The sequence below is a fragment of the Sminthopsis crassicaudata genome, chromosome 5, assembly GCF_048593235.1.
Source record: "Sminthopsis crassicaudata isolate SCR6 chromosome 5, ASM4859323v1, whole genome shotgun sequence".
NCBI classification, from domain to species: Eukaryota; Metazoa; Chordata; class Mammalia; order Dasyuromorphia; family Dasyuridae; genus Sminthopsis; species Sminthopsis crassicaudata.
The window spans coordinates 236,314,773-236,327,590 of NC_133621.1; the positions used below are offsets into that span (position 1 = coordinate 236,314,773).

A 12,818-nucleotide genomic window follows, 5' to 3' on the forward strand; every position below is an offset into this window, starting at 1 on the left:
CTACTTCTTCATGTTTACTTCCTGATTCTTCCCCACAGCCTCTTCCTGCGCTGTCACATCCCACTTCCTGCTTCTTCCCCACTGCCAGTTTCTGTCTGCTCCATTTTATGGAAGTGGCTGGTCTGGGTGAGTGCTGGTTTACCACCCTCATTTATTTTATGACTCTTCACTTGTACTTCATTATCTGCTTTTACTGGCTTGCTGCTTGTGCCTCTTAAAATGCTTCTAATCACCTGATAAAATGAGGTGATGCCATTCTGGGATGCTCCTGGTGTTTCCTTATCATAGGAAGCCATCTGATTACCTACTACCTCCCACTTTCTTAAATCTAACCTGTTATATTGCTCTGTCAGACAGCAAAGTTGCATAATTTGCACAAATACTTAGCTGTTTTTAAAATCAATTTCCAATCCTGCTTGCTTTTTTATTCTATAAACTTCTTCCCCCAGCACCTCCTGATCTGGGACCTTAACTAAAACCTGTCTTATCTTCCTTCTCAGACCAACTATCAGTCTCAGGTTCTCATCATCCCTCCTGTGATCAGACCAGCAAGCTTGTGAGGTCCCTGGTCTCTTGTGCCAGACTGTCTGGGCACACTACTCTAGGCTGCTAGGATCATACATACCAGTCTTTGGAGCCTACCCGGATAAACACAGAGATGAGACGATCAGGAGGTGCAGTGTGCTTTATTCAGTCGTCCTCTCAGTGGGGGTAGCAGGAAGTAAGAGCGAGAGTTCTCCTCAGAGCTATCTATTTATGCTTCCTCTCTTTCAGGATTACCTGTGTCCACACACTCCCAGAGAAGATCCAGTAAGAGGACACATCCCTTACCACCTCAAGAAACCTATCAGTTCTTATAACTCCTTCAAGATGCAACCTCCTACATCAAAGGCCAAGCCCCTTTTTATCTCCTGGACTCACCCTGCCAAACTGATGTGGTATGCATTCTCCATGGCATATCTCTGAGAGAGAGGAATTTCCCTAACATGTGTCCTCTTTTTTTCCCCTCATATACTTTTTTTACTTGGTGACTTCAGCAGCTTCAGTTGGTTTATTTATCATCTTTAGGTATATGATTCCCAGATGTATTCATCCAAAACTAGTTTCTCTCCTTAGGTCCAGTTCCAGATTACCAACTGCCTGTTGCACATTTCAAAGTGCATGCTCTATAGGTATCTTAAAAACACATCCAAAAAACAACTAATTTTCTTTTCCTTTCCTTTTCACAAATGTCCCTATTACTATAATCCAAACTTTTAACCACCTAGATTCAAAACCTTAATTAAGTCTTCCTTGACTCTTTTATCTTGCTCATTCAATATATCTAATCAGATATCTCCTTAGCAGTTACCTCTCTTACCTGAAATGCTGTCCTTCTCATCTCAGATACTTAGGGACCTTGGCTCTTTTTTCTTTCTTCTTTTTTTTTTAAATGCTCAGCCAAAGCATTATCTTCACTACCCTTCAGGTAACCTTTCTGAGTCTTCCAACTATCATGTCATCCTCTTGAATGTTATCTTCTACTTACTATGTTTTTATTTATGGTCTTAAGATGTGTGTATATTGTCTTCTCCATTTGTGGTAAGTTATGGATTCTGCTGAGAGGGAGTACTAAGGCCACTTTGACCCTTGATGCACAATAAGTTTTCTGCCACAATGCAGAAAGGCCCTTGTTGAGCAAGGGACATTGATTTATCATCTTGGGAATGTGTGAGCCGGAGGTTCATAGCCAGTGGCTATGTGAACAGGGTTGCCTGAATAGGGCCTCTCACCTGTGAGCGAGCTGCTGAATTGCGGGATTGGCTCTCCTCCCATTTGATAGATACTATGCATACTGCTTCTCCGAATGATGATTGGGGATATCTGACTGTCCCAGCACTGATCTCGCTTACAAAAATGTATATCTACAAGGCTGTGCAGCATAAGATGGAGCTCAATAAGGTGGAACTCTTTTCACACCCTATGAATCCCCTGCTTCATTCATCTTGCCTCTGAGATCAAAGGGCTCATATGCTATGAGCTCTTAAAAGCCAGCCACAACAACTTGTTCCCATGAACAGGAACGGACAAGAACCTAGATGAGTACCAGAGTGACCATTTTGCAGTCAAGCACTGCTATATGGTCAAGACAACCTCTACAAGGACTCCAGAAGGAGAGTCCCCTGAGCTATGCTGTTTCCAGACCAGGCAGAGTTCGTCAGAGAGTGGTTAAGTAACCTAATGGGCCAGAAAATAGGCATCCTACTCTCTTCAGACAGGGAAGCATATGTCAGGACTATATATAAATGTTTAAAAGATCCAGGGTGCATAATTCAATTAGGAGATATTAGGAAATTCCTGGACATTGCTTACAAAGTTTTTCCATGGTTGCTTGAGGAGGGCTGTTATAATTGTAATAGATGGATTGTTTCTGTGAAAAGCTCAATGCTTTTGATAAACAATGCCCAGGAAAAATACAAAATAATCTCATTAAGCAAAGTCTGAAATCAGAAACAGAAAAGGAGGTCAGGAAATTTACAGTTGGAGCACAGACAGGCTCATCTCTTAGCAGTAGATGTCCTTCTCCTGAGCCTGAGCAAGATGATTTTGAATGGCCTCCACCACCTTCAGCCCCCCCTCTTACCCAAACTTACAATCTTTCAAAGGCTCTCCTAATGTAAAAAATGAAATAAGAACTAAGGAAAAGCAGAATCAGAAATATAAAACAAAAACTGCAGCAACACTTAGCAAAAAGCAAAAGGTAATCAGTTATATTCTTTATCTTCACTTCAAAAAGTTTTGCAGCTGGCTAGAGATCAAGGAAAAGACACAGAGGGGTGGGAAAAATTATATCCTGTTATAGAGGAGGAGGACCCTTTTAACCCAGGGCAGAAAAGATTCAGAGGTGAACCATGTCCCTTTAAAGTTCTAACTCAGCTTAAAGACTCAGTTCAAATGTTACAAATTTTGTACCCCAATCATTGGAAAGCACTGGCATGGGCAGTGTTGACTTTAGGCCAGGCAGTGTTGTGTATGACCGAATTTTTAGAACAGACTTGGTTGACTGCCACTCAGGTAGCTCCGGGAGCAAACATGAAGTTATATTTTGAGAAACTTAGCATTGGGGCCCCAAAACCACCCTGGGGCATGACAGCTCAAGTAGGGACAGATATAAATCAGGAATGGAGGAATAGGTATGCAGCTTTAGATGCCAAGGGACAATCACAGTAATATAACTCAGAAGCAATGATTATTACCACTTCACTACTTCATTAGCTATCCCAGTCATACAAATATATGAGTCTGTGTCTGTAACTATGATTAACACTGACAATATTGAAACATATCTTAACAAGAGACAATGTATAGCTCAAGGATAGTCATTCCATATGAACTTACAGTTAAAACAGAAGATAGTAATTGTGAATTAGCCCCACAGATGATTCCAAATTCAGAGGCTGTTGTACAAATATATTTTATAAAGGCTATCACACTCATTGACCCTTACTTTGAATAACCAACAATTTGAAGGATTCTTAGACACTGGAGCTTACCAGACTGTGGTGACTGCTTCTCAATGGCCTTCTTGACAAAGGTAGGAGGCAGTAAGGAGGCTTTGATGTCTACTGAACCGGTAAATTGGCAAAAAGATGGAAAGACAGGAGCCATTTTTCCTTTAATAATAAATGGCTTAGATATTTATGGATATATTACATTATTTAGGGATGAAATATTGCTACAGATTTTTAGGAGGGGTCACTGTTGTTAAGGCTGCTACCACATAGCAATAGACCCTGTCCAAAGAGAAAACAGCTACTCTACATCAGTTAGTACAAGAACAATTAAAATTAGGACATCTTAAAGAAACAAATAGCCCATGGAACTCCCCTATATTTGTTATAAAGAAAAAAATCTGGTAAATGGAGAATATTAATAGATTTGAGTCAAGTAAACTCAGTCTTGAAAGACATGGGTCCTTTACAGGCAGGTTTGCCATCCCCAAACAAGATATTAAAGATTGCTTTTACTCTGTTTCTCTTCACCCTGAGGACAGGGGTAAATTTGCTTTTTAGTACCAACATATAATTCTCAAACACCTTTAGAGATGGGGATTAACCCCAGAGGTGACAGGCCAGATGATATATGACAAATTGATGTTATACATATGGGGAAAACATGAATTCATGTTACAGTTGACACTTATTCAGGTTTGTATCTGCATCCTCTCAACGACAGGAAGCTGCTTCACATGTAATAAATCACCTATTTCACTGTTTTGCCTCTATGAGTATCCCACACACCATTAAGACTGATAATGGACCCTCATTAAATATTAAATATTAAAGCAGTTCTTACAGAAATTCTCCATACATCATATTTTGGGGATTCCTTACAACCCTACAGGACAGGCCACTGTAGAAAGGACTAATCAGATCCTCAAGAAATTTATCAAAAAACAAAAACAGGGAGATAGATCACTCAGAAAGATATAGATAAAGCAGTGTACACAATAAATTATTTAAAATTTGATTCAAATGATTTAAGTTCAGCTATGAAATATTCTTTGATGAACATAGAGAATGACTCAAAGATAATACCCTATCTTCATTAAGAAGGCCCCCCTAAGAATGAGACCATGATAATGAAAAAGGGTCCTGAAGGATGGGAGGGACCATATAGGATTATAATGTGGAGGCCAGAATATGCTTATATCTCCACAGGAGAAAACCTTCAGCAGTGGATCCCCACTAGACATCTCAAAGTTGTCCATAGAACTGAAGAGGAAAAGAAGGAAGAAGAGGGAATTGTCCAACAAGAAGAGAAGATGTGTCTCCAAGACCAGTAGATAGATGTTTTCTGTATATATGGGATTTGTTACACACAATCAGTTATGGCAACAGAGGCCAAAAGGTGGGCTGGACCCACCATGGCCTAGGATTGTCTGATGGGGGGTGGGATATCATGTGACACATGCTGGTCATGCAGGGGATACTCTGTCATAGCAACACCCTCATCTGTGTAGGAGGGTTGCAGCAGTGTGTCTACATAATAGATCATCAGTTTGGCCCCTTAGAAGGCACAAGGAACATATTCTTGTAGCTCAACAATTGGACTGGCAGTTTGGCATATGGAAAAACATTTTGGGACTTGGTTCTTGGACAAATGGAGGAGAATTGGATACCAGTTTTATACTAAAGCCTGTCTGGGAGGGAAATAGGCATTTATGTGGGGAGATTCTGTAACTGTTACCAAAGAAACATTAGGTTTTTACAATGTTACTTGTTAGAATTGTATACTGAAATTTGAAAATTAGCCTGTATTTGTCATTACAATTCATGTATCCATGCTTCCTGTCAAAAGGGAGAAACAGACCTTAATCTCATTAGGAAAAAAAAAAAAAAAAAAAGAAGTATCAGGAAATAGAAGCACAAGTAGAGTTATTCAAATTCCAGGCTCAATTAAAATGTGAATTCAGATAAAACTGCTGAAAAAAATCAAGCATTGGTTTGATACTACCTTTTCATGGTGATTAAAATTAGAAACATGGATTGATCTGTGTGTTGTTATGTTGTTACTGCTTTGTTGTTGCCCTGTAATATCAGGATGCTTTGATAGATCTTTCTCCACCATCTTTCCAGAACTTGTAGCTCAAGAAAGGACTTTTTATCTAAAAGATAAAAAGGGAGAATTGCTAAGTTATGGATTCTGCTAAGAGGGAGTACTGAGGCCACCTTGCCCCTTGATGCACAGTAAGTTTTCTGCTACCTTGCAGAAATACCCTTGTTGATCAAGGAGCATTGATTTATCATAGTGGGAATGGGTGTGAGATGGAAGGTCACAGTCAGTGGCTACATGAGCAGGGATGCCTGAACAGGACCTCTCCCCTGCGAGTGAGCTACTGAAATGCTGGATTGCCTCTCCTCCTATTGGTAGATATCAGGCATATGCAATGCCTACGAGCTCCTTCTCTGAATAGTGATTGGGGATTGACATGGGCTGATCACGCTTGCAAAAAATTATATCAACAAGGCTGTACGGCATAATAAACTGCAGCTCACATCATATGAGTCTTTCCTCTCTCCCATTTATCTTGCCTCTGAGATCAAAGGGCTCATATGCCATGAGCTCTTAAAAGCTGTCCACAATACATCTGAATGTAAATTTCTTGAATTTGGAAATTAATTTTACTTTGTATCTCCAGCACTTGGCACAGTTCACACAAGCTTTCAGTTAAATTATTGTTGATCAATTCATTTCTATTTTAAATATATGATCCATGTGATAGTTTTATCTATGTTCAAATGAAGGTTTGAGGCATGGCAATTATGACATTCAAAGATTGAAACTCTAAAGTTCCCTTTGAAGTTTTTTTTAAAGAAACATCATTTTGCAGATTTTTAAAAAATTACTTATAAAAAATAAATTTGTTTGGAAGACTTGGTTCAAACATTGCCTGAGGCACTTATGAATTGTATGAGCTTGGGCAAGTCACTTTAACCATTCTGTGCCTTAGTTTCCACATGTAAGTTCAAGAATGATTAATGATTAACCAAAGTCATTCTATCTCACTTAAAGTCTAGTATAAGATGCTTAATCATTTTTAATCATAGGATTTAAATTAAATATGAAAAGTCTTGGGGGCAGCTAGGTGGCGCAGTGGATAGAGCACCAGCCTTGAATTCAGGAGGACCTGAGTTCAAATCTGGTCTCAGACACTTAACACTTCCTAGTTGTGTGACCCTGGGCAAGTCACTTAACCCCAGCCTCAAAAAAAAAAAAAAAAAAAAAATGAAAAGTCTTTGAGTCATTGGATTTAATGAAATAATGCCAAACAGGAAGTCTTTTCTAATTAGCTGAAGTATTTCCTCAAGCTTTGTGAAACTGCAAAAGCATCAAGTTAGCTGAAATTTGGAAGTTCTAATTAAAGGCAAGGAGAGAGGGACAGGGAGAGGGAAAGGGAAAGAGACAGAAGTAGAGAAGAGAAAGAAGGAGAGGAAGACAAAGATAGAGACAGAGACAGAAATAGAGACAGACTCACAGAGATCCAGATAGTCCTTGCAAATGCACTGCCTTAACCTTTGTCAGTTTTGGCTTAGATTTCTATCTTTCCTCCCTCTTTGGCTGAAGGATCTTGCCAACTTTGAAGTAACAGAGGATTTTGGATTTTCATAATCTTTAAGGTCCCAGTAGTATCTTTAAATCATCTGAATGACACTCTCTTTGTTTGGGAACCAAGGATAAATTAGAAATAAATATATGGCTCTATAAGAAGGCCATCAAAAAACCAATTTTTAAGGAACCATTTGAACACTTCACAGGAAGGAAACAATAATTTATTAAGTACCTATTATATGCCAGGTACTGTATTTAACACTTTACAAATATGTCATTTGATACTGATGACAACTATGGGAAACCGTTGGCATTACTATCCACTATTTTTATAGTTGAAGAAACTGAGGCAGACAGTGGTTAAGGGATTTATCTAGGTTTACACAGCAAAGAAGTTAAGTGCCTGTAGATGGATTTGAACTCATATCTTCCTGACTCCATCATAACTTTTCACAAGTGGGAAAATGGAAGAAAAGGACCTTCAGCAATTAGGAATGGTGAGTTACTTTTTTCCCCATATGTGTTCACTAAGCTTGAGCCTTCTTCCCCACAAGTCTGTATATACTTGTAGGAAAATAGACTTTTAAAGCTGGAGAGTTATTTTGTATCAATTGTTCTTTTTATACCATCTCAGCAAGTATCCCTTTCTAAGAGTTACTTAAAACTGTTAAAGATTATTCCCAATTGATAATCTGAGGGAGGGGGATGCATGGGGGAAGCACACCTGTGGAAGCTTCAACCAATGGCATTAGGGAATCACAGATTTAGCAGCAAACATGAACAATGCTAATTTACCAGTTTTTTCATGTCAAAAAAAAAATTGATCAAAATGGATTTGGAAGTGGAGAGTCTTTTGGCAGAGGGATTTAAGAAATGATATGGAGGTAGCACTGATTATAAGAACCACTTTGCACATAACTCATGATAAAATGGTCAAGATGTTACCCCTTTGCTAATACAAACTGACCAAAGTAACACTCATCAAAACATTAAAATGTCATCCTTGGTTAGGCCAATGATCTATTCAGCTTAGTTTTCTGTTCTCAATAGAAATGCCAAAGGACATTTAAACCTGATTTTCTGCCTACTAAGATTGGGCAATGATAAATATTCTAAGGGAAGTTTTCCATAGGTTTCTGTGGGTATAGGTTTATTTGTTTACTACAAAGTGGAATGGGGATGAGTTTAGTGGAGAAGAAAGTCTGATTGAAATACTTAATCAAAACCTAACCACAATGTTAACTGGATTTGTGTGTGTGTGGGAGGGGGGCAGTTAGAATTAAATAACTTGCACAGAGTCACACAGCTAATAAAGTGTCTGAGGCCACATATGAACTCAAGTCCTCCTGACTGCAGGGCTGGTATTCTATTCTTTGTACCAATTACCTGTCCCTAGAATCAAGGCTTGTTATAAACATAAGTTAGAATAGGGACTGATTAGTATAGGAAACTGCCAGGTGAAGAAACTCCCTCTCTTAATGCAAGTTTTCTCCTTTTCTGCAACTTATAACCTTAGAGAGTTAGCTGTAGTGCTGAGAGGTCTTTTTAAAGCCTTTGGAGGACTTTTCTCTAATCACTTCTCTAGGCACTCTACTTCTTAATATTGTAAATCATAAAGCAGATATTAATATTTAGAACCTTGTCATTTAGTCAGGTCTGGCCTTGGGACTAGATGGACCTGATATACTAGCATTTCTCAAGTCTCTTCAGTTGATGTTATTTAACATCCATCAATAGGCTTACCCCTTCTGGGACCAACTTGGTCACTTAACAGGTGAAACAGGAGGAAATTTGGAATCATTGCTAAGGTGACTCAATTTTGTGAAACTGTTATTAGCTGGTTTTATTCTAGCTATCTACTTAGGTCTTAAAAATGGGACTTCCATCTCATTCTTCCTAAGCTCTTGCCATGTACCACACTTCTAATAACATGTTCCTTTGTTCTGGAGTTCTTTAACTTGATACCCTACTTAGGTAATAAGTTATTCTTGAGGTTTGGCCTTGCTCTTGTATAAGTTATACCTTTTATCTGAGCTATCTCATTATTGGTCTATAAGCTCTTTGAGACTGTGGGCCATATTTTATGTCCTAGTACTTACTGATTACTGTGCTTTATATAATTCAAATACTAAATCAATGTTTTAAAAATTAAACTGAGCTACAAACACATGGTTAATTTTAATACACAGACCTTTGCTTACTGTAATTTCATATTTCTGCATATTTTCCATTGATGGGGCCTATATGAATCATTTCTTCCTCCTTGTTTATTCTGTCTAGAGCCAAGGTCCTTAACATTTTTAGTTGGTCCATGTTGCTACCAATTAACTCCAAGAACTGATAGTTATAAGAAGTACTAGAAAGATCCTTTGCCCCTCAAATATATTCTCTTCTACTCATCATAGGAAATAGAATTTTATAACTGGAAGTTCCTTTCATTTTACATATAAAAATAATTCACACACATAGCTCTCTAAAGTTTACAAAGCATTTTATTTACATGGGTCAAAAAGTTAGTGTCTCAGGCAGGATTTGAAAAACAGGTCCTCCTTATTCTATTCATTTAACCTACCAAAGGTCACACAGCTATTAGAAGTGAGACTTAAATTTATATTTTTTGTCTTCAAATATATCACTCTTTTGACTACATGATGCTTCTTAGTTATCATTGTATCTGAAATTTCTCCTTTGGAGGGTCATTCCTTTGAGTCTCAAGAGTGTTTATTTTCCAGGAAGTATAAATTTAAATCTTTTATTATTAATAGCATAAAGATAGGGCTTCTTGTTAAGATGACGAGGAAGAGAGAATCTGGTTCTCTTACAACTTTCCAGGACCTTTATTTAAAAATTTTTTAATAATAACTTTTTTATTTTCAAAATACATGCAAAGATAGTTTTCAACATTTATCCTTGCAAAACCTTGTATTCCAAAATTTCTCCCACCCTTTCCCCACCCCTTCCAAGTTATCCACTATAAGTTAAATATGTGTGATTCTTCTAAACATTTTCACATTTATCATTCTGTACAGGAAAAATCAGATCAAAAAGGAAAAAAAAACCAAAGAAGAAAAAAAAAGCAAGCAAACAACAACAAAAAAGGTGAAATCATATTCAGTTCCCTTAATTCTCTTTCTGGATGCAGATGGCTCTCTCCATCACAAGTCTATTGAAATTGCCCTGAATCACCTTACTGTTGAAAAGTACCATTTCCTTGAGACTTGATCATCACATAATCTTCTTGTTGCTGTGTCCAATTCACTCACTTCATTTAGCATCAGTTCATGTAAGTCTAGCCCTTTCTGAAATCATTTTCCAAGAACTTTAAAATGTACCAGGAAGAAGCATGATGATAGAAAGATAAAATTTTTTAAAAATGTTAAAGAGAAATGATAAAGAATGACAAAAATCATAAAAAACAAAGATTACATTTTAATATAATTATAGACAACATAAAATATTTGAAAGTCTACCTGCTAAGACAAACTCAGGAACAATATGAACACAATTACAAAACATTTTTCATACAGATCTAAACAATTGGGAAAATGTAAATTACTCATGGCTAGGTCAAACCAATATAAGGAAAATGATAATTCTACCTTAAGTAGTCTACTTCATTCAGTGTCATATCAAACAAACTATCAAAAAACTTTTATAGAGCTAAAAAAAAATAACAAAATTCATCTGGAAAAAGAAATGGTCAAGAATATTTTTTTTTCTTTTTTTTTTTTGAGGCAATTGGGGTTAAGTGACTTGCCTAGGTAGGGTCACACAACTAGGAACTATCTGAGGTCAGATTTGAACTCAGGTCCTTCTGACCTTAGAGCTGGTGCCATCTAGCTGCCCCAAGGTCAAGAATATCAAAGTAATTAACAGAAAAATAAAAGTATATAGATATGACTTGAAACTATTATAAAATGGCAATAATCAAAACCATTTGGTACTGGCTAATAGAGTGGTGAATCAGTGGAATCAGTATACAAGACATAATAATGATTATAGTAATCTACTATTTGATAAACTCAAATATTCAGGGATAAAAACTATTTGAAAAAAATTGTTGGGAACATTGGAAGATGGTACATCAGGAAGTCGGCATAGACCAATATTTCACATCCTATATATCAAGATTAGGTCAAAATGTTTACATGATTTAGATGGAAAGGATAATTCTATAAGCAAACTTAGAGAGCAAAACATATATATCCCGTCAGATCTTTGGAAAAGGGAGGTATTTATGCTCAAACAAGAAATAAAGTACATTATGAAATGCAAAATGGATAATTTTGATTACATTAAATTCAAAAGTTATGCACAAATAAAACCAATGCAATCTAGATTGGAAGGGAAGCAGAAAGCCAGGAAACATCTATTACAGCGAATGTTTCTAATAATATATAGAAATTTCTAAAATATATAGAAAAACTGACTCAAATTTATAAAACTACAACTGATAAATGGTCAAAGGATAAGCAGACAATGCTCAGATGAAGAAATTAAAGCCATCTATAGTCATACAAAAATGCTTTTAATTATTATTGATTAGAGAAATGCAAATTAAAACAACTCTGAGGTACCACCTCACAACTATCAGATTCACTAAGATGACTCAGGAAAAGAAAATGATAAATGTTGGAGGTGATAAGAGAAAAATAGAATAGTAATGTGCTGTTGGTGGAGTTGTGAACTGATCCAACCATTCAGGAGAACAGTTTGTAACTATGTCCAAAAGGCTATAAAACTGAGCATACCCTTTGAACCTACAATGTCACCACTTGGGTATGTATCCCAAAGAGAGCATAAAAAAGGGAAAAGGAACCACATTTGCAAAAATGTTTGTAGCATTTTTTATTTGTGGTGACAAAAAATTGGAAAATGAGGGGATTCTTATCAATTGAGAAATGGCTGAATAAGTTGTGGTATACAAAAGCAATGAAATGTTATTGTTTTATATGAAATGATTTCAGAAAAACCTGGAAAGACTTACGTGAACAGTTGCTGAAGTGAGCAGAACCAAGAGAACATTGTAAACATGTTATTGTTTATAATATATATTGTTTATAATAATATAATCTTGTTATAGATTATATTATTATCAGCTATGATAGACTTAGCTCTTCTTGACAATGTGGTGATCCCATAGACTTGGGAACTGCATCCAGAGAGAGAACTATGAGACTGAATGTGGATTGAATCATATTGTTTTCACCTTTTTTTCTGCTTTTTTTTTCTTTTTTGTGGTTTTTCCCTTTCGTTCTGATTTTTTCCCCTCAACACAAATCATATGGAAATATGAGCTTACATAACCTAAAAAATGAAGTTTAAACACAAAATGAAAAAAATGATAAAGAAATAGCAATAAGTTAGACTGGGTCTATATAAGGCTTCCAGGGACCTCCTGAGATAAGGCAGGGGCAGAAGAAGCCAGTATTATAAATTAGGAGTAAAATCAAATATATAAAAAGTCATATCACAAACAAATTATAGAAGATAACTTTCATAACTACGGATAGAAGTATAATTCTTGACCAATCATAATCTCATTTAATCCTTACAACAAACCTGGGAAATAAGTGCTATTGTCCATTTCATAAGTAAAGAAACTGAAGCAAACAGAGATTAATTTATATACTTAAGGTCACACAGTCATTAAGTGTCTAAGGCTGGATTTGAATTCAGGTTTTCCTGGCAACATCTGGATTCCATCCATTGTACCATGTAACTGC

General features: G+C 36.6%; 1 protein-coding gene across 2 annotated transcripts in view; it reads left to right on the top strand.

Moving 5' to 3' along the window:
* Window positions 1-12,818, top strand: part of TSPAN8 (tetraspanin 8) — a 135,363-nt gene continuing 122,545 nt past the window's right edge. Inside the window, exons 1-4 of one of the 2 annotated variants that reach the window (XR_012482600.1) lie at window positions 1-126; window positions 501-674; window positions 775-938; window positions 4,701-5,528. The gene's annotated coding sequence lies outside the window, so the exon portion shown is untranslated. Of the gene's footprint in view, window positions 127-500; window positions 675-774; window positions 939-4,700; window positions 5,529-12,818 lie in introns of those variants that run through there. The other variant, XM_074270539.1, reaches the window with a different exon arrangement.